The sequence below is a fragment of the Ranitomeya imitator genome, chromosome 9 (assembly GCF_032444005.1).
Source record: "Ranitomeya imitator isolate aRanImi1 chromosome 9, aRanImi1.pri, whole genome shotgun sequence".
NCBI classification, from domain to species: Eukaryota; Metazoa; Chordata; class Amphibia; order Anura; family Dendrobatidae; genus Ranitomeya; species Ranitomeya imitator.
The window spans coordinates 74,772,306-74,791,527 of record NC_091290.1 but is presented as its reverse complement, the minus strand read 5'-3'; the positions used below and the strand labels follow the sequence as shown (position 1 = coordinate 74,791,527).

At 38.5% G+C, this 19,222-nt stretch overlaps 18 non-coding genes across 18 annotated transcripts; all 18 read right to left on the bottom strand.

Annotated features, from left to right (window-relative positions):
* Positions 1–758: 758 nt before the first annotated feature.
* Positions 759–830, bottom strand: TRNAQ-CUG (transfer RNA glutamine (anticodon CUG)). The gene has a single exon. It is a non-coding gene; the product is annotated as a tRNA-Gln (tRNA).
* A 660-nt stretch (positions 831–1,490) lies between these two features.
* TRNAS-AGA (transfer RNA serine (anticodon AGA)) lies at positions 1,491–1,572 on the bottom strand. The gene has a single exon. It is a non-coding gene; the product is annotated as a tRNA-Ser (tRNA).
* Positions 1,573–2,529: 957 nt separating this feature from the next.
* Positions 2,530–2,601, bottom strand: TRNAQ-CUG (transfer RNA glutamine (anticodon CUG)). The gene has a single exon. It is a non-coding gene; the product is annotated as a tRNA-Gln (tRNA).
* Positions 2,602–3,261: 660 nt separating this feature from the next.
* On the bottom strand, positions 3,262–3,343 carry TRNAS-AGA (transfer RNA serine (anticodon AGA)). The gene has a single exon. It is a non-coding gene; the product is annotated as a tRNA-Ser (tRNA).
* A 957-nt stretch (positions 3,344–4,300) lies between these two features.
* Positions 4,301–4,372, bottom strand: TRNAQ-CUG (transfer RNA glutamine (anticodon CUG)). The gene has a single exon. It is a non-coding gene; the product is annotated as a tRNA-Gln (tRNA).
* A 660-nt stretch (positions 4,373–5,032) lies between these two features.
* Positions 5,033–5,114, bottom strand: TRNAS-AGA (transfer RNA serine (anticodon AGA)). The gene has a single exon. It is a non-coding gene; the product is annotated as a tRNA-Ser (tRNA).
* A 957-nt stretch (positions 5,115–6,071) lies between these two features.
* On the bottom strand, positions 6,072–6,143 carry TRNAQ-CUG (transfer RNA glutamine (anticodon CUG)). The gene has a single exon. It is a non-coding gene; the product is annotated as a tRNA-Gln (tRNA).
* A 660-nt stretch (positions 6,144–6,803) lies between these two features.
* Positions 6,804–6,885, bottom strand: TRNAS-AGA (transfer RNA serine (anticodon AGA)). The gene has a single exon. It is a non-coding gene; the product is annotated as a tRNA-Ser (tRNA).
* Positions 6,886–7,842: 957 nt separating this feature from the next.
* TRNAQ-CUG (transfer RNA glutamine (anticodon CUG)) lies at positions 7,843–7,914 on the bottom strand. The gene has a single exon. It is a non-coding gene; the product is annotated as a tRNA-Gln (tRNA).
* A 660-nt stretch (positions 7,915–8,574) lies between these two features.
* Positions 8,575–8,656, bottom strand: TRNAS-AGA (transfer RNA serine (anticodon AGA)). Its single transcript has one exon. It is a non-coding gene; the product is annotated as a tRNA-Ser (tRNA).
* A 957-nt stretch (positions 8,657–9,613) lies between these two features.
* Positions 9,614–9,685, bottom strand: TRNAQ-CUG (transfer RNA glutamine (anticodon CUG)). Its single transcript has one exon. It is a non-coding gene; the product is annotated as a tRNA-Gln (tRNA).
* Positions 9,686–10,345: 660 nt separating this feature from the next.
* Positions 10,346–10,427, bottom strand: TRNAS-AGA (transfer RNA serine (anticodon AGA)). The gene has a single exon. It is a non-coding gene; the product is annotated as a tRNA-Ser (tRNA).
* A 956-nt stretch (positions 10,428–11,383) lies between these two features.
* TRNAQ-CUG (transfer RNA glutamine (anticodon CUG)) lies at positions 11,384–11,455 on the bottom strand. Its single transcript has one exon. It is a non-coding gene; the product is annotated as a tRNA-Gln (tRNA).
* Positions 11,456–12,115: 660 nt separating this feature from the next.
* TRNAS-AGA (transfer RNA serine (anticodon AGA)) lies at positions 12,116–12,197 on the bottom strand. The gene has a single exon. It is a non-coding gene; the product is annotated as a tRNA-Ser (tRNA).
* Positions 12,198–13,153: 956 nt separating this feature from the next.
* Positions 13,154–13,225, bottom strand: TRNAQ-CUG (transfer RNA glutamine (anticodon CUG)). The gene has a single exon. It is a non-coding gene; the product is annotated as a tRNA-Gln (tRNA).
* A 660-nt stretch (positions 13,226–13,885) lies between these two features.
* On the bottom strand, positions 13,886–13,967 carry TRNAS-AGA (transfer RNA serine (anticodon AGA)). Its single transcript has one exon. It is a non-coding gene; the product is annotated as a tRNA-Ser (tRNA).
* A 957-nt stretch (positions 13,968–14,924) lies between these two features.
* Positions 14,925–14,996, bottom strand: TRNAQ-CUG (transfer RNA glutamine (anticodon CUG)). Its single transcript has one exon. It is a non-coding gene; the product is annotated as a tRNA-Gln (tRNA).
* A 660-nt stretch (positions 14,997–15,656) lies between these two features.
* On the bottom strand, positions 15,657–15,738 carry TRNAS-AGA (transfer RNA serine (anticodon AGA)). Its single transcript has one exon. It is a non-coding gene; the product is annotated as a tRNA-Ser (tRNA).
* Positions 15,739–19,222: the final 3,484 nt, after the last annotated feature.

The window sequence follows — 19,222 nt, the reverse complement described above, 5'->3', positions numbered from 1 at the left end:
TTTCAGTGGGTCCACTCCAAAATCATCCTGAAAATTACTCTGAAAATGCTGAAAACACTGAACAAATTAGTTTCCACGTAAAAAAGACTTGTTGTTCATATGATCAGGCTTTTGGGTGTCTTTTAACCACATCAAGTTTCCAAAAATGCCAAGCGGTTAACTAAAATAAGCATATCATTCTTCAGGTGTTTTTCATTTCGAATAGCTCCATACTTATAATACAATTTAATGGCAAGGTTAGAAAAACTCCTTCAAGGTTCCTGAGTGACTTTTAGTGCGTTTTGTGAGCTACAAAGAAGCGCCACAAAAATAGACTCAAAAGATTCCCAAAATAATTTTATAAAAATACCACCAAAAATGTTTGCAAACTGCTTTAGGAAATTCTGAAAAACAAAAGAAAAGATGATTCAGGAAGAAAACGCCAACAATTCCTGAAGCCATTTCAGCTTAAAATCCTTGTCAGTTTAATACACCTGGAAAAAGTGTTATGTGAACATTGACATAAATCATAGGGTATGGTTGCTTTGTGTGACACAATTTGTAAGAGTGTTGTATCTTAAAGTCAATTTTAAGTTTCGGTAATCCTGGTTCATAGGTGGATTTGGCCATACAACTCAAAGTGATCACTCCATGGATGTTTGGAAAATTCAAATCTTTTTTTGGCATGTTGATTTTAACTCTCTTTTTATGTTAAAACTTGGGCACAGGAGAACTCAGTGTAAGCGGAAAATCTAAAACATAAGTACAAATTGCTGCCCAGGTTCCACTGAGATTTGAACTCAGATCACTGGATTCAGAGTCCAGAGTGCTGACCATTACACCATGGAACCACATGAAAAAACACCTGGCTGCAGTTTTTGTGCTAAAAAGCACATTTGAACTCATGAATGAAGGTAAATACAGACTCTAAAGCTGTAGTGCAAATCTACAATTAATACACAATGGTAAATTAATATCTCCTAAACTTTAATTCCACAAGTGTGCCAAGGGTTCCATGATATTTCAACAAGGACAGTTTTAAATGTTGATGAAAAGTGGCTAGTAAATAGAGTGCTGGATCTGTTACTTGGAAACAGGGTAAGAAAAAAAATAATTGCAAAATTTATACTGTTAGAAAGCTGTTCATCCAGAAGTGGCTAAAAATTTTTCATTGTGTGGTAAAAAGTTTCATCCAAGAGATAATTCAAGGTTGTTGCAAATCAAAGTGCATGTCCCAGTACATCTGCCACAGCAGTGGTTTGTGACTGCTAGACAAAAGAGGGAGAAGCACCACTTACCTGGTAGCACTCATGGCACTTCTTTTAATTAGTGGCTTGACGCAGGTGGGATGCAGCGTCAGATCGGCTTATAGAAAATACATCCAAAAATCAAGTCAGTCTGGTTCTAGAAACCCTGTCTAAAGTTTGCATATCACCTTCATGTGTGATAAACCAGGACACACGCAAATTTATCTTCTCAGGTAATCAGACAAAAAATTATAGGACCATATTCATAGTCGGCAGGATTTGAACCTGCGCGGGGAAACCCCGATGGATTTCTAGTCCATCGCCTTAACCACTCGGCCACGACTACTCAGACATTGACCATTGATGAGTTTCACACACCTTTTCTTATAGCACCATGATCAAGAGCAGTGATTATCCCTTTGGAAAACATCTCAGAAAATAGAAACAAAATTCCAGGTACCAGTAAAATATAAAAATCTGATTTAAAGTCATCATCAATGGGAATCATGTACAGTTTAAGACTTTACCTCTTTATAAGGCAGATTTTCAGTGGGTCCACTCCAAAATCATCCTGAAAATTACTCTGAAAATGCTGAAAACACTGAACAAATTAATTTCCACGTAAAAAAGACTTGCTGTTCATATGATCAGGCTTTTGGGTGTCTTTTAACCACATCAAGTTTCCAAAAATGCCAAGCAGTTAACTAAAATAAGCATATCATTCTTCAGGTGTTTTTCATTTCGAATAGCTCCATACTTATAATACAATTTAATGGCAAGGTTAGAAAAACTCCTTCAAGGTTCCTGAGTGACTTTTAGTGCGTTTTGTGAGCTACAAAGAAGCGCCACAAAAATAGACTCAAAAGGTTCCCAAAATAATTTTATAAAAATACCACCAAAAATGTTTGCAAACTGCTTTAGGAAATTCTGAAAAACAAAAGAAAAGATGATTCAGGAAGAAAACGCCAACAATTCCTGAAGCCATTTCAGCTTAAAATTCCTTGTCAGTTTAATACAACTGGAAAAAGTGTTATGTGAACATTGACATAAATCATAGGGTATGGTTGCTTTGTGTGACACAATTCGTAAGAGTGTTGTATCTTAAAGTCAATTTTAAGTTTCGGTAATCCTGCCTCATAGGTGGATTTGGCCATACAACTCAAAGTGATCACTCCATGGATGATTGGAACATTCAAATCTATTTTTGGCATGTTGATTTTAACTCTCTTTTAATGTTAAAACTTGGGCACAGGAGAACTCAGTGTAAGCGGAAAAACTAAAACATATGTACAAAGAGCTGCCCAGGTTCCACTGAGATTCGAACTCAGATCGCTGGATTCAGAGTCCAGAGTGCTAACCATTACACCATGGAACCACATGAAAAAACACCTGGCTGCAGTTTTTGTGCTAAAAAGCACATTTGAACTCATAAATGAAGGTGAATACAGGCTCTAAAGCTGTAGTGCAAATCTACAATTAATACACAATGGTAAATTAATATCTCCCAAACTTTTATTCCACAAGTGTGCCAAGGGTTCCATGATATCTCAACAAGGACATTTTTAAATGTTGATGAAAAGTGGCTAGTAAATAGAGTGCTGGATCTGTTACTTGGAAACAGGGTAAGAAAAAAAATAATTGCAAAATTTATACTGTTAGAAAGCTGTTCATCCAGAAGTGGCTAAAAATGTTTAATTGTGTGGTAAAAAGTTTCTTCCAAGAAATAATTCAAGGTTGTTGCAAATCAAAGTGCATGTCCCAGTACATCTGCCACAGCAGTGGTTTGTGACTGCTAGACAAAAGAGGGAGAAGCACCACTTACCTGGTAGCACTCATGGCACTTCTTTTAATTAGTGGCTTGACGCAGGTGGGATGCAGCGTCAGATCGGCTTATAGAAAATACATCCAAAAATCAAGTCAGTCTGGTTCTAGAAACCCTGTCTAAAGTTTGCATATCACCTTCATGTGTGATAAACCAGGACACACGCAAATTTATCTTCTCAGGTAATCAGACAAAAAATTATAGGAACATATTCGTAGTCGGCAGGATTTGAACCTGCGCGGGGAAACCCCAATGGATTTCTAGTCCATCGCCTTAACCACTCGGCCACGACTACTCAGACATTGACCATTGATGAGTTTCACACACCTTTTCTTATAGCACCATGATCAAGAGCAGTGATTATCCCTTTGGAAAACATCTTAGAAAATAGAAACAAAATTCCAGGTACCAGTAAAATATAAAAATCTGATTTAAAGTCATCATCAATGGGAATCATGTACAGTTTAAGACTTTTACCTCTTTATAAGGCGGATTTTCAGTGGGTCCACTCCAAAATCATCCTGAAAATTACTCTGAAAATGCTGAAAACACTGAACAAATTAGTTTCCGCATAAAAAAGACTTGCTGTTCATATGATCAGGCTTTTGGGTGTCTTTTAACCACATCAAGTTTCCAAAAATGCCAAGCGGTTAACTAAAATAAGCATATCATTCTTCAGGTGTTTTTCATTTCGAATAGCTCCATACTTATAATACAATTTAATGGCAAGGTTAGAAAAACTCCTTCAAGGTTCCTGAGTGACTTTTAGTGCGTTTTGTGAGCTACAAAGAAGCGCCACAAAAATAGACTCAAAAGATTCCCAAAATAATTTTATAAAAATACCACCAAAAATGTTTGCAAACTGCTTTAGGAAATTCTGAAAAACAAAAGAAAAGATGATTCAGGAAGAAAACGCCAACAATTCCTGAAGCCATTTCAGCTTAAAATCCTTGTCAGTTTAATACACCTGGAAAAAGTGTTATGTGAACATTGACATAAATCATAGGGTATGGTTGCTTTGTGTGACACAATTTGTAAGAGTGTTGTATCTTAAAGTCAATTTTAAGTTTCGGTAATCCTGGTTCATAGGTGGATTTGGCCATACAACTCAAAGTGATCACTCCATGGATGTTTGGAAAATTCAAATCTTTTTTTGGCATGTTGATTTTAACTCTCTTTTTATGTTAAAACTTGGGCACAGGAGAACTCAGTGTAAGCGGAAAATCTAAAACATAAGTACAAATTGCTGCCCAGGTTCCACTGAGATTTGAACTCAGATCACTGGATTCAGAGTCCAGAGTGCTGACCATTACACCATGGAACCACATGAAAAAACACCTGGCTGCAGTTTTTGTGCTAAAAAGCACATTTGAACTCATGAATGAAGGTAAATACAGACTCTAAAGCTGTAGTGCAAATCTACAATTAATACACAATGGTAAATTAATATCTCCTAAACTTTAATTCCACAAGTGTGCCAAGGGTTCCATGATATTTCAACAAGGACAGTTTTAAATGTTGATGAAAAGTGGCTAGTAAATAGAGTGCTGGATCTGTTACTTGGAAACAGGGTAAGAAAAAAAATAATTGCAAAATTTATACTGTTAGAAAGCTGTTCATCCAGAAGTGGCTAAAAATTTTTCATTGTGTGGTAAAAAGTTTCATCCAAGAGATAATTCAAGGTTGTTGCAAATCAAAGTGCATGTCCCAGTACATCTGCCACAGCAGTGGTTTGTGACTTCTAGACAAAAGAGGGAGAAGCACCACTTACCTGGTAGCACTCATGGCACTTCTTTTAATTAGTGGCTTGACGCAGGTGGGATGCAGCGTCAGATCGGCTTATAGAAAATACATCCAAAAATCAAGTCAGTCTGGTTCTAGAAACCCTGTCTAAAGTTTGCATATCACCTTCATGTGTGATAAACCAGGACACACGCAAATTTATCTTCTCAGGTAATCAGACAAAAAATTATAGGACCATATTCATAGTCGGCAGGATTTGAACCTGCGCGGGGAAACCCCGATGGATTTCTAGTCCATCGCCTTAACCACTCGGCCACGACTACTCAGACATTGACCATTGATGAGTTTCACACACCTTTTCTTATAGCACCATGATCAAGAGCAGTGATTATCCCTTTGGAAAACATCTTAGAAAATAGAAACAAAATTCCAGGTACCAGTAAAATATAAAAATCTGATTTAAAGTCATCATCAATGGGAATCATGTACAGTTTAAGACTTTTACCTCTTTATAAGGCGGATTTTCAGTGGGTCCACTCCAAAATCATCCTGAAAATTACTCTGAAAATGCTGAAAACACTGAACAAATTAGTTTCCGCATAAAAAAGACTTGCTGTTCATATGATCAGGCTTTTGGGTGTCTTTTAACCACATCAAGTTTCCAAAAATGCCAAGCGGTTAACTAAAATAAGCATATCATTCTTCAGGTGTTTTTCATTTCGAATAGCTCCATACTTATAATACAATTTAATGGCAAGGTTAGAAAAACTCCTTCAAGGTTCCTGAGTGACTTTTAGTGCGTTTTGTGAGCTACAAAGAAGCGCCACAAAAATAGACTCAAAAGATTCCCAAAATAATTTTATAAAAATACCACCAAAAATGTTTGCAAACTGCTTTAGGAAATTCTGAAAAACAAAAGAAAAGATGATTCAGGAAGAAAACGCCAACAATTCCTGAAGCCATTTCAGCTTAAAATCCTTGTCAGTTTAATACACCTGGAAAAAGTGTTATGTGAACATTGACATAAATCATAGGGTATGGTTGCTTTGTGTGACACAATTTGTAAGAGTGTTGTATCTTAAAGTCAATTTTAAGTTTCGGTAATCCTGGTTCATAGGTGGATTTGGCCATACAACTCAAAGTGATCACTCCATGGATGTTTGGAAAATTCAAATCTTTTTTTGGCATGTTGATTTTAACTCTCTTTTTATGTTAAAACTTGGGCACAGGAGAACTCAGTGTAAGCGGAAAATCTAAAACATAAGTACAAATTGCTGCCCAGGTTCCACTGAGATTTGAACTCAGATCACTGGATTCAGAGTCCAGAGTGCTGACCATTACACCATGGAACCACATGAAAAAACACCTGGCTGCAGTTTTTGTGCTAAAAAGCACATTTGAACTCATGAATGAAGGTAAATACAGACTCTAAAGCTGTAGTGCAAATCTACAATTAATACACAATGGTAAATTAATATCTCCTAAACTTTAATTCCACAAGTGTGCCAAGGGTTCCATGATATTTCAACAAGGACAGTTTTAAATGTTGATGAAAAGTGGCTAGTAAATAGAGTGCTGGATCTGTTACTTGGAAACAGGGTAAGAAAAAAAATAATTGCAAAATTTATACTGTTAGAAAGCTGTTCATCCAGAAGTGGCTAAAAATTTTTCATTGTGTGGTAAAAAGTTTCATCCAAGAGATAATTCAAGGTTGTTGCAAATCAAAGTGCATGTCCCAGTACATCTGCCACAGCAGTGGTTTGTGACTGCTAGACAAAAGAGGGAGAAGCACCACTTACCTGGTAGCACTCATGGCACTTCTTTTAATTAGTGGCTTGACGCAGGTGGGATGCAGCGTCAGATCGGCTTATAGAAAATACATCCAAAAATCAAGTCAGTCTGGTTCTAGAAACCCTGTCTAAAGTTTGCATATCACCTTCATGTGTGATAAACCAGGACACACGCAAATTTATCTTCTCAGGTAATCAGACAAAAAATTATAGGACCATATTCATAGTCGGCAGGATTTGAACCTGCGCGGGGAAACCCCGATGGATTTCTAGTCCATCGCCTTAACCACTCGGCCACGACTACTCAGACATTGACCATTGATGAGTTTCACACACCTTTTCTTATAGCACCATGATCAAGAGCAGTGATTATCCCTTTGGAAAACATCTCAGAAAATAGAAACAAAATTCCAGGTACCAGTAAAATATAAAAATCTGATTTAAAGTCATCATCAATGGGAATCATGTACAGTTTAAGACTTTACCTCTTTATAAGGCAGATTTTCAGTGGGTCCACTCCAAAATCATCCTGAAAATTACTCTGAAAATGCTGAAAACACTGAACAAATTAATTTCCACGTAAAAAAGACTTGCTGTTCATATGATCAGGCTTTTGGGTGTCTTTTAACCACATCAAGTTTCCAAAAATGCCAAGCAGTTAACTAAAATAAGCATATCATTCTTCAGGTGTTTTTCATTTCGAATAGCTCCATACTTATAATACAATTTAATGGCAAGGTTAGAAAAACTCCTTCAAGGTTCCTGAGTGACTTTTAGTGCGTTTTGTGAGCTACAAAGAAGCGCCACAAAAATAGACTCAAAAGGTTCCCAAAATAATTTTATAAAAATACCACCAAAAATGTTTGCAAACTGCTTTAGGAAATTCTGAAAAACAAAAGAAAAGATGATTCAGGAAGAAAACGCCAACAATTCCTGAAGCCATTTCAGCTTAAAATTCCTTGTCAGTTTAATACAACTGGAAAAAGTGTTATGTGAACATTGACATAAATCATAGGGTATGGTTGCTTTGTGTGACACAATTCGTAAGAGTGTTGTATCTTAAAGTCAATTTTAAGTTTCGGTAATCCTGCCTCATAGGTGGATTTGGCCATACAACTCAAAGTGATCACTCCATGGATGATTGGAACATTCAAATCTATTTTTGGCATGTTGATTTTAACTCTCTTTTAATGTTAAAACTTGGGCACAGGAGAACTCAGTGTAAGCGGAAAAACTAAAACATATGTACAAAGAGCTGCCCAGGTTCCACTGAGATTCGAACTCAGATCGCTGGATTCAGAGTCCAGAGTGCTAACCATTACACCATGGAACCACATGAAAAAACACCTGGCTGCAGTTTTTGTGCTAAAAAGCACATTTGAACTCATAAATGAAGGTGAATACAGGCTCTAAAGCTGTAGTGCAAATCTACAATTAATACACAATGGTAAATTAATATCTCCCAAACTTTTATTCCACAAGTGTGCCAAGGGTTCCATGATATCTCAACAAGGACATTTTTAAATGTTGATGAAAAGTGGCTAGTAAATAGAGTGCTGGATCTGTTACTTGGAAACAGGGTAAGAAAAAAAATAATTGCAAAATTTATACTGTTAGAAAGCTGTTCATCCAGAAGTGGCTAAAAATGTTTAATTGTGTGGTAAAAAGTTTCTTCCAAGAAATAATTCAAGGTTGTTGCAAATCAAAGTGCATGTCCCAGTACATCTGCCACAGCAGTGGTTTGTGACTGCTAGACAAAAGAGGGAGAAGCACCACTTACCTGGTAGCACTCATGGCACTTCTTTTAATTAGTGGCTTGACGCAGGTGGGATGCAGCGTCAGATCGGCTTATAGAAAATACATCCAAAAATCAAGTCAGTCTGGTTCTAGAAACCCTGTCTAAAGTTTGCATATCACCTTCATGTGTGATAAACCAGGACACACGCAAATTTATCTTCTCAGGTAATCAGACAAAAAATTATAGGAACATATTCGTAGTCGGCAGGATTTGAACCTGCGCGGGGAAACCCCAATGGATTTCTAGTCCATCGCCTTAACCACTCGGCCACGACTACTCAGACATTGACCATTGATGAGTTTCACACACCTTTTCTTATAGCACCATGATCAAGAGCAGTGATTATCCCTTTGGAAAACATCTTAGAAAATAGAAACAAAATTCCAGGTACCAGTAAAATATAAAAATCTGATTTAAAGTCATCATCAATGGGAATCATGTACAGTTTAAGACTTTTACCTCTTTATAAGGCGGATTTTCAGTGGGTCCACTCCAAAATCATCCTGAAAATTACTCTGAAAATGCTGAAAACACTGAACAAATTAGTTTCCGCATAAAAAAGACTTGCTGTTCATATGATCAGGCTTTTGGGTGTCTTTTAACCACATCAAGTTTCCAAAAATGCCAAGCGGTTAACTAAAATAAGCATATCATTCTTCATGTGTTTTTCATTTCGAATAGCTCCATACTTATAATACAATTTAATGGCAAGGTTAGAAAAACTCCTTCAAGGTTCCTGAGTGACTTTTAGTGCGTTTTGTGAGCTACAAAGAAGCGCCACAAAAATAGACTCAAAGGGTTCCCAAAGTAATTTTATAAAAATACCACCAAAAATGTTTGCAAACTGCTTTAGGAAATTCTGAAAAACAAAAGAAAAGATGATTCAGGAAGAAAACGCCAACAATTCCTGAAGCCATTTCAGCTTAAAATCCTTGTCAGTTTAATACACCTGGAAAAAGTGTTATGTGAACATTGACATAAATCATAGGGTATGGTTGCTTTGTATGACACAATTCGTAAGAGTGTTGTATCTTAAAGTCAATTTTAAGTTTCGGCAATCCTGCTTCATAGGTGGATTTGGCCATACAACTCAAAGTGATCACTCCATGGATGATTGGAACATTCAAATCTATTTTTGGCATGTTGATTTTAACTCTCTTTTAATGTTAAAACTTGGGCACAGGAGAACTCAGTGTAAGCGGAAAAACTGAAACATATGTACAAAGAGCTGCCCAGGTTCCACTGAGATTTGAACTCAGATCGCTGGATTCAGAGTCCAGAGTGCTAACCATTACACCATGGAACCACATGAAAAAACACCTGGCTGCAGTTTTTGTGCTAAAAAGCACATTTGAACTCATAAATGTAGGTGAATACAGGCTCTAAAGCTGTAGTGCAAATCTACAATTAATACACAATGGTAAATTAATATCTCCCAAACTTTTATTCCACAAGTGTGCCAAGGGTTCCATGATATCTCAACAAGGACATTTTTAAATGTTGATGAAAAGTGGCTAGTAAATAGAGTGCTGGATCTGTTACTTGGAAACAGGGTAAGAAAAAAAATAATTGCAAAATTTATACTGTTAGAAAGCTGTTCATCCAGAAGTGGCTAAAAATGTTTAATTGTGTGGTAAAAAGTTTCTTCCAAGAGATAATTCAAGGTTGTTGCAAATCAAAGTGCATGTCCCAGTACATCTGCCACAGCAGTGGTTTGTGACTGCTAGACAAAAGAGGGAGAAGCACCACTTACCTGGTAGCACTCATGGCACTTCTTTTAATTAGTGGCTTGACGCAGGTGGGATGCAGCGTCAGATCGGCTTATAGAAAATACATCCAAAAATCAAGTCAGTCTGGTTCTAGAAACCCTGTCTAAAGTTTGCATATCACCTTCATGTGTGATAAACCAGGACACATGCAAATTTATCTTCTCAGGTAATCAGACAAAAAATTATAGGAACATATTCGTAGTCGGCAGGATTTGAACCTGCACAGGGAAACCCCAATGGATTTCTAGTCCATCGCCTTAACCACTCGGCCACGACTACTCAGACATTGACCATTGATGAGTTTCACACACCTTTTCTTATAGCACCATGATCAAGAGCAGTGATTATCCCTTTGGAAAACATCTCAGAAAATAGAAACAAAATTCCAGGTACCAGTAAAATATAAAAATCTGATTTAAAGTCATCATCAACGGGAATCATGTACAGTTTAAGACTTTACCTCTTTATAAGGCAGATTTTCAGTGGGTCCACTCCAAAATCATCCTGAAAATTACTCTGAAAATGCTGAAAACACTGAACAAATTAATTTCCACGTAAAAAAGACTTGCTGTTCATATGATCAGGCTTTTGGGTGTCTTTTAACCACATCAAGTTTCCAAAAATGCCAAGCGGTTAACTAAAATAAGCATATCATTCTTCAGGTGTTTTTCATTTCGAATAGCTCCATACTTATAATACAATTTAATGGCAAGGTTAGAAAAACTCCTTCAAGGTTCCTGAGTGACTTTTAGTGCGTTTTGTGAGCTACAAAGAAGCGCCACAAAAATAGACTCAAAAGGTTCCCAAAATAATTTTATAAAAATACCACCAAAAATGTTTGCAAACTGCTTTAGGAAATTCTGAAAAACAAAAGAAAAGATGATTCAGGAAGAAAACGCCAACAATTCCTGAAGCCATTTCAGCTTAAAATCCTTGTCAGTTTAATACACCTGGAAAAAGTGTTATGTGAACATTGACATAAATCATAGGGTATGGTTGCTTTGTGTGACACAATTCGTAAGAGTGTTGTATCTTAAAGTCAATTTTAAGTTTCGGTAATCCTGCTTCATAAGTGGATTTGGCCATAGAACTCAAAGTGATCACTCCATGGATGTTTGGAACATTCAAATCTTTTTTTGGCATGTTGATTTTAACTCTCTTTTGATGTTAAAACTTGGGCACAGGAGAACTCAGTGTAAGCGGAAAAACTGAAACATATGTACAAAGAGCTGCCCAGGTTCCACTGAGATTTGAACTCAGATCGCTGGATTCAGAGTCCAGAGTGCTAACCATTACACCATGGAACCACATGAAAAAACACCTGGCTGCAGTTTTTGTGCTAAAAAGCACATTTGAACTCATAAATGAAGGTGAATACAGGCTCTAAAGCTGTAGTGCAAATCTACAATTAATACACAATGGTAAATTAATATCTCCCAAACTTTTATTCCACAAGTGTGCCAAGGGTTCCATGATATCTCAACAAGGACATTTTTAAATGTTGATGAAAAGTGGCTAGTAAATAGAGTGCTGGATCTGTTACTTGGAAACAGGGTAAGAAAAAAAATAATTGCAAAATTTATACTGTTAGAAAGCTGTTCATCCAGAAGTGGCTAAAAATTTTTCATTGTGTGGTAAAAAGTTTCATCCAAGAGATAATTCAAGGTTGTTGCAAATCAAAGTGCATGTCCCAGTACATCTGCCACAGCAGTGGTCTGTGACTGCTAGACAAAAGAGGGAGAAGCACCACTTACCTGGTAGCACTCATGGCACTTCTTTTAATTAGTGGCTTGACGCAGGTGGGATGCAGCGTCAGATCGGCTTATAGAAAATACATCCAAAATTCAAGTCAGTCTGGTTCTAGAAACCCTGTCTAAAGTTTGCATATCACCTTCATGTGTGATAAACCAGGACACACGCAAATTTATCTTCTCAGGTAATCAGACAAAAAATTATAGGAACATATTCGTAGTCGGCAGGATTTGAACCTGCGCGGGGAAATCCCAATGGATTTCTAGTCCATCGCCTTAACCACTCGGCCACGACTACTCAGACATTGATCATTAATGAGTTTCACACACCTTTTCTTATAGCACCATGATCAAGAGCAGTGATTATTATATTGGAAAACATCTCAGAAAATAGAAACAAAATTCCAGGTACCAGTAAAATATAAAAATCTGATTTAAAGTCATCATCAATGGGAATCATGTACAGTTTAAGACTTTACCTCTTTATAAGGCAGATTTTCAGTGGGTCCACTCCAAAATCATCCTGAAAATTACTCTGAAAATGCTGAAAACACTGAACAAATTAATTTCCACGTAAAAAAGACTTGCTGTTCATATGATCAGGCTTTTGGGTGTCTTTTAACCACATCAAGTTTCCAAAAATGCCAAGCGGTTAACTAAAATAAGCATATCATTCTTCAGGTGTTTTTTATTTCGAATAGCTCCATACTTATAATACAATTTAATGGCAAGGTTAGAAAAACTCCTTCAAGGTTCCTGAGTGACTTTTAGTGCGTTTTGTGAGCTACAAAGAAGCGCCACAAAAATAGACTCAAAAGGTTCCCAAAATAATTTTATAAAAATACCACCAAAAATGTTTGCAAACTGCTTTAGGAAATTCTGAAAAACAAAAGAAAAGATGATTCAGGAAGAAAACGCCAACAATTCCTGAAGCCATTTCAGCTTAAAATCCTTGTCAGTTTAATACACCTGGAAAAAGTGTTATGTGAACATTGACATAAATCATAGGGTATGGTTGCTTTGTGTGACACAATTCGTAAGAGTGTTGTATCTTAAAGTCAATTTTAAGTTTCGGTAATCCTGCTTCATAGGTGGATTTGGCCATACAACTCAAAGTGATCACTCCATGGATGTTTGGAACATTCAAATCTTTTTTTGGCATGTTGATTTTAACTCTCTTTTAATGTTAAAACTTGGGCACAGGAGAACTCAGTGTAAGCGGAAAAACTGAAACATATGTACAAAGAGCTGCCCAGGTTCCACTGAGATTTGAACTCAGATCACTGGATTCAGAGTCCAGAGTGCTAACCATTACACCATGGAACCACATGAAAAAACACCTGGCTGCAGTTTTTGTGCTAAAAAGCACATTTGAACTCATAAATGAAGGTGAATACAGGCTCTAAAGCTGTAGTGCAAATCTACAATTAATACACAATGGTAAATTAATACCTCCCAAACTTTTATTCCACAAGTGTGCCAAGGGTTCCATGATATCTCAACAAGGACATTTTTAAATGTTGATGAAAAGTGGCTAGTAAATAGAGTGCTGGATCTGTTACTTGGAAACAGGGTAAGAAAAAAAATAATTGCAAAATTTATACTGTTAGAAAGCTGTTCATCCAGAAGTGGCTAAAAATTTTTCATTGTGTGGTAAAAAGTTTCATCCAAGAGATAATTCAAGGTTGTTGCAAATCAAAGTGCATGTCCCAGTACATCTGCCACAGCAGTGGTCTGTGACTGCTAGACAAAAGAGGGAGAAGCACCACTTACCTGGTAGCACTCATGGCACTTCTTTTAATTAGTGGCTTGACGCAGGTGGGATGCAGCGTCAGATCGGCTTATAGAAAATACATCCAAAAATCAAGTCAGTCTGGTTCTAGAAACCCTGTCTAAAGTTTGCATATCACCTTCATGTGTGATAAACCAGGACACACGCAAATTTATCTTCTCAGGTAATCAGACAAAAAATTATAGGAACATATTCGTAGTCGGCAGGATTTGAACCTGCGCGGGGAAATCCCAATGGATTTCTAGTCCATCGCCTTAACCACTCGGCCACGACTACTCAGACATTGATCATTAATGAGTTTCACACACCTTTTCTTATAGCACCATGATCAAGAGCAGTGATTATTATATTGGAAAACATCTCAGAAAATAGAAACAAAATTCCAGGTACCAGTAAAATATAAAAATCTGATTTAAAGTCATCATCAATGGGAATCATGTACAGTTTAAGACTTTTACCTCTTTATAAGGCAGATTTTCAGTGGGTCCACTCCAAAATCATCCTGAAAATTACTCTGAAAATGCTGAAAACACTGAACAAATTAATTTCCACGTAAAAAAGACTTGCTGTTCATATGATCAGGCTTTTGGGTGTCTTTTAACCACATCAAGTTTCCAAAAATGCCAAGCGGTTAACTAAAATAAGCATATCATTCTTCAGGTGTTTTTTATTTCGAATAGCTCCATACTTATAATACAATTTAATGGCAAGGTTAGAAAAACTCCTTCAAGGTTCCTGAGTGACTTTTAGTGCGTTTTGTGAGCTACAAAGAAGCGCCACAAAAATAGACTCAAAAGGTTCCCAAAATAATTTTATAAAAATACCACCAAAAATGTTTGCAAACTGCTTTAGGAAATTCTGAAAAACAAAAGAAAAGATGATTCAGGAAGAAAACGCCAACAATTCCTGAAGCCATTTCAGCTTAAAATCCTTGTCAGTTTAATACACCTGGAAAAAGTGTTATGTGAACATTGACATAAATCATAGGGTATGGTTGCTTTGTGTGACACAATTCGTAAGAGTGTTGTATCTTAAAGTCAATTTTAAGTTTCGGTAATCCTGCTTCATAAGTGGATTTGGCCATAGAACTCAAAGTGATCACTCCATGGATGTTTGGAACATTCAAATCTTTTTTTGGCATGTTGATTTTAACTCTCTTTTAATGTTAAAACTTGGGCACAGGAGAACTCAGTGTAAGCGGAAAAACTGAAACATATGTACAAAGAGCTGCCCAGGTTCCACTGAGATTTGAACTCAGATCGCTGGATTCAGAGTCCAGAGTGCTAACCATTACACCATGGAACCACATGAAAAAACACCTGGCTGCAGTTTTTGTGCTAAAAAGCACATTTGAACTCATAAATGAAGGTGAATACAGGCTCTAAAGCTGTAGTGCAAATCTACAATTAATACACAATGGTAAATTAATATCTCCCAAACTTTTATTCCACAAGTGTGCCAAGGGTTCCATGATATCTCAACAAGGACATTTTTAAATGTTGATGAAAAGTGGCTAGTAAATAGAGTGCTGGATCTGTTACTTGGAAACAGGGTAAGAAAAAAAATAATTGCAAAATTTATACTGTTAGAAAGCTGTTCATCCAGAAGTGGCTAAAAATTTTTCATTGTGTGGTAAAAAGTTTCATCCAAGAGATAATTCAAGGTTGTTGCAAATCAAAGTGCATGTCCCAGTACATCTGCCACAGCAGTGGTCTGTGACTGCTAGACAAAAGAGGGAGAAGCACCACTTACCTGGTAGCACTCATGGCACTTCTTTTAATTAGTGGCTTGACGCAGGTGGGATGCAGCGTCAGATCGGCTTATAGAAAATACATCCAAAATTCAAGTCAGTCTGGTTCTAGAAACCCTGTCTAAAGTTTGCATATCACCTTCATGTGTGATAAACCAGGACACACGCAAATTTATCTTCTCAGGTAATCAGACAAAAAATTATAGGAACATATTCGTAGTCGGCAGGATTTGAACCTGCGCGGGGAAACCCCAATGGATTTCTAGTCCATCGCCTTAACCACTCGGCCACGACTACTCAGACATTGACCATTGATGAGTTTCACACACCTTTTCTTATAGCACCATGATCAAGAGCAGTGATTATTCCTTTGGAAAACATCTCAGAAAATAGAAACAAAATTTCAGGTACCAGTAAAATATAAAAATCTGATTTAAAGTCATCATCAATGGGAATCATGTACAGTTTAAGACTTTTACCTCTTTATAAGGCGGATTTTCAGTGGGTCCACTCCAAAATCATCCTGAAAATTACTCTGAAAATGCTGAAAACACTGAACAAATTAGTTTCCACGTAAAAAAGACTTGCTGTTTGATATAGAAGGTTTAATAGTTTGCCTTTAAGTGCCTCTTGCCTTTAATTGTTAGAATTACTAGAATCTGTTGATGCAGTAGTCTTAGTGTCTCCACTTTAAGGAGACTACACTTCTTATCATGTATGTTCTCCATATTCAGTCACAACTAGTGTTGAGCGATACCGTCCGATACTTGAAAGTATCGGTATCGGATAGTATCGGCCGATACCTGAAAAATATCGGATATCGCCGATACCGATATCCGATACCAATACAAGTCAATGGGACATCAAGTATCGGAAGGTATTCTCATGGTTCCCAGGGTCTGAAGGAGAGGAAACTCTCCTTCAGGCCCTGGGATCCATAGGGATGTGTAAAATAAAGAGTTAAAATAAAAAATATTGATATATTTACCTCTCCGGCGGCCCCTGAACTCAGCGCGGGTAACCGGCAGGCTTCTTTGTTCAAAATCAGTGCTTTTAGGACCTGAGAATCACGTCCCGGCTTCTGATTGGTCGCGGGCCGCCCATGTGACCGCCACGCGACCAATCACAAGCCGCGACGTCACCGCAAGCTATTAACGCGCTCATTTTTAAAAATGAGCGCGTTAATGACTTTCAAAGACGTAGCGGCTTGTGATTGGTCGCGGCCACGCGACCAATCACAAGCCGCGACGTCACCGCAAGCTATTAACGCGCTCATTTTTAAAAATGAGCGCGTTAATGGCTTTCAAAGCCGCTACGTCTTTGAAAGTCATTAGCGCGCTCATTTTTAAAAATGAGCGCGTTAATAGCTTGCGGTGACGTCGCGGCTTGTGATTGGTCGCGGCCACGCGACCAATCACAAGCCGCTACGTCTTTGAAAGCCATTAACGCGCTCATTTTTAAAAATGAGCGCGTTAATAGCTTGCGGTGACGTCGCGGCTTGTGATTGGTCGCGTGGCCGCGACCAATCACAAGCCGCTACGTCTTTGAAAGTCATTAACGCGCTCATTTTTCAAAAATGAGCGCGTTAATAGCTTGCGGTGATGTCGCGGCTTGTGATTGGTCGCGTGGCGGTCACATGGGCGGCCCGCGACCAATCAGAAGCCGGGACGTGATTCTCAGGTCCTAAAAGCGCTGATTTTGAACAACGAATCCTGCCGGTTACCCGCGCTGAGTCCAGGGGCCGCCGGAGAGGTAAATATATCAATATTTTTTATTTTAATTCTTTATTTTACACATCTCTATGTATCCGATACCGATACCCGATACCACAAAAGTATCGGATCTCGGTATCGGAATTCCGATACCGCAAGTATCGGCCGATACCCGATACTTGCGGTATCGGAATGCTCAACACTAGTCACAACATGTTATTTGGTACGTGATAGATTAAAGGTCAGTATGACCCTGGGTGATGGTGGGGGCTACAAGAATTGCATTGAGAATTACATTTGTTGTAAATGCTATAAAATATTGCTTTCTTGCTCTATTACTGCAGATAAAAGTGACTTGCTCACAGGATATGTGTGAGGTGTCTTTTTGTCTCCAAGCGCGCTTGTAAAATGACGGGCGTAACTCCACAATTTGGCCCTCACTGGTGATCTGTCAGCTGACATTTGGGTCAGAATGAAAAACAGCTATAACAGTTTTGGCGCCCGACCGGGGCCGTGTATCCAGCCTATTCGGAATCCGTATGGGGGAGCTTCTGGGAGATTGGCATGCAAAACACCAGCTGCAGCAAGGTGAGAAATGTTATTCTTACAAACCTGTTTTGCACTTGCAATCTCTCATCTGGATTTCTCCATACCTCTGGGTAAAAGGCTGCGAACATGGTTCAAAGAATCCACATCACCAGTGAGTTTTGTTGTCTGTTTATGTCCGTGTTATGAAAGGCAATTCAGTATAACAATGGACATGGAGGTCAGAGCACACACAGTGATCTGACAATAACCCAAAATAACAGAACGAGCTCTGAGACGTGGAAACTCTGCAGACCGCAATCCCTGGCCCTCTCCAAACACAACTAGAGGCAGCCGTGGATTGCGCCTAAAGCTCCCTATGCAACTCGGCACAGCCTGAGAAACTAACTAGCCTGAAGATAGAAAAATAAGCCTACCTTGCCTCAGAGAAATACCCCAAAGGAAAAGGCAGCCCCCCACATATAATGACTGTGAGTAAGATGAAAAGACAAACGTAGGGATGAAAGAGATTCAGCAAAGTGAGGCCCGATATTCTAGACAGAACGAGGATAGGAAAGATAACTTTGCGGTCTACACAAAACCCTAAAGAAAACTACGCAAAGGGGCAAAATGACCCTCCGTACCGAACTAACGGCACGGAGGTACACCCTTTGCGTCCCAGAGCTTCCAGCAAAACAAATAGACAAGCTGGACAGAAAAAATAGCAACAAATAGCAAAGAAGCACTTAGCTATGCAGAGCAGCAGGCCACAGGAATGATCCAGAGAAACACAATTCCAACACTGGAACATTGACAGGAAGCATGAATCAAAGCATTAGGTGGGGTTAAGTAGAGAAGCACCTAACGACCTCACCAGATCACCTGAGGGAGGAAACTCAGAAGCAGCAGTACCAGTTTCCTCCACAAACGGAAGCTCGCAGAGAGAATCAGCCGAAGTACCACTTGTGACCACAAGAGGGAGCTCTGCCACAGAATTCACAACAGTACCCCCCCTTGAGGAGGGGTCACCGAACCCTCACCAGAGCCCCCAGGCCGACCAGGATGAGCCACATGAAAGGCACGAACAAGATCGGGAGCATGGACATCAGAGGCAAAAACCCAGGAATTATCCTCCTGAGCATAACCCTTCCATTTAACCAGATACTGGAGTTTCCGTCTTGAAACACGAGAATCCAAAATCTTCTCCACAATATACTCCAATTCCCCCTCCACCAAAACCGGGGCAGGAGGGTCAACAGATGGAACCATAGGTGCCACGTATCTCCGCAACAATGACCTATGGAAGACGTTATGTATGAAAAAAGAATCTGGGAGGGTCAGACGAAAAGACACAGGATTAATAACCTCAGAAATCCTATAAGGACCAATGAAACGAGGTTTAAACTTCGGAGAGGAAACCTTCATAGGAATATGACGAGAAGATAACCAAACCAGATCCCCAACACGAAGTCGGGGACCCACACGGCATCTGCGATTAGCGAAACGTTGAGCCTTCTCCTGGGACAAGGTCAAATTGTCCACTA